This window comes from Mycetomoellerius zeteki, unplaced genomic scaffold (assembly GCF_001594055.1).
Source record: "Mycetomoellerius zeteki isolate Tzet28-1 unplaced genomic scaffold, Tzet1.0 scaffold19, whole genome shotgun sequence".
NCBI classification, from domain to species: domain Eukaryota; kingdom Metazoa; phylum Arthropoda; class Insecta; order Hymenoptera; family Formicidae; genus Mycetomoellerius; species Mycetomoellerius zeteki.
Window position 1 is genome coordinate 2,228,611 of NW_017256854.1, and position 1,854 is coordinate 2,230,464.

Below are 1,854 nucleotides of genomic sequence, written 5' to 3' on the forward strand. Positions count from 1 at the left end.
CGCGCTAACATTATTTTCAGTCTTTTGTGGATATTATTCATTTATCAATTATTTCATCTAAATATACATTATTCATTGCTTTTATTGGCTGATCGCTCGCATGTCTGATATGCTTTTAACGTACTGAATATTTTGCGTTTTAAAAAAACATTTTTGTTTTAAAAAAATATATATACTGTATTATATATTTCTACTGTATTATATATTTCACTTAAAATTTTATCAATTACACTGAGAAAAAGCTTTATTAAATCTTAACGCTTTTTTCAATAATACTAATACTAAACTACTTACTTACAGTAAATAAATATTATAATAAATAAATATTATAAATAAATATTTGCTCAATAAAAAAAGTAATTACATCAAATTAATGGTTCTCAATATATTATCTCTTTACATCTAGTAAATATTTAGTTAGTATGCAATTCAAATATTCATTAGTATATTTATGTGCAAAAAGATGTACTAAGATATTAATTGTTTAGTCAAAAGTTTCCTTTTTCAATCACAGGAAAGTAAAAGATGTTAAAGCTTTCCCTCTATATAAAAAATTTTCACATATCGATATCATTCTAATTAATTTTTATTAATCTAATTATTCTAAAGTTAAATTATTTTAATAATTGCTCAATGACACAACAAATACTCTTATATGAAACAATGAATCTCGTATTCATAAAAATGTTTTGATTCATAAAAACGCGAAATCAAAGCAAACCTCAAAATTAGTGCATGATTATTAAACCTTGACACTTTTCTTGCGACAGTTGGAAAAATGAAATTAAAAAAATATTAGTGAAAGTTATACAATAATCTCAGCAACAAGGTACTCTTTATTGATTTTCTTTTTTCTCACGAAATAATCTAATTTGAAAAGCAAACCTTGCTAGATTTAATATTCCACTTCCAGCATCGTGCGAATATATATGCTAATTAAATTATATATTAATTAAAAAGAATTTACACGTTATTCTTTGAAGGGATTCGTTTTATATTACGTTATCTTTTATCTCTCGTTAGAACATAAAAATAACAGATTTTCCGTCGAAATAAGAAAGTAATTTTTTAAAATATAACTGGAAGAATCGCCAAAATCTATTCTTTTACAATAATAAAATATAAAAATAAAATATAGAAGTAAAATATAAAAATTCATAGGATATAGAATTAATTTAATTTACAACTTTATGAATTTATAATTCCATGAAATAAATTCGTATCGGATACACAGCACACACGCATACTTTTTTATACAATATATACATACATGCATGAAATTTCATTTTTCCATCTTTTCCTAAAGTACGAGTAATTTTCTATCATAATTATTAAAGAATGAAACTAATTACCGTACTTCATTAAAATTCTCGATTTTTTAAATATTATAATCTTTCGAGCTAAAGACGTGATTACTGGAATTTTGTACGAAGGCTAAATTTTTTATTTCCAATTGCGTTCATTACGAATAATTGAAGGGATTAAAAATGGAATGAAAAGAAATCAGAATATTCGGCGATCAGAAAAAGTCTGATTTCTAATTTCGACGATTGAAAATGTACAGCTTGATGGACCTGGCATCGATAATTCCACCGCTTGTTCGCTCGTTTCGCACGACGGTCAACGACCCGGCTTGTCAAGGAGAATCGGCGCGGAGTATCCTCGTCGGATTTTCTCCGTGCGGAGCGCACGCGGCATCCCTTAATAAACCGGAAGGCGGCCTGCAGTCCCGCCTCGTGCGGGCGTCGCGGCGCGCTTGGGCGCCGCGTCGTCGCGCGTCGTCTCGCGTCGCGACGCTCCCCTGCGTTCGGTGGGGGGTCAGGTCGGTCGAACGGGAACGGGTCGGTCGAACGA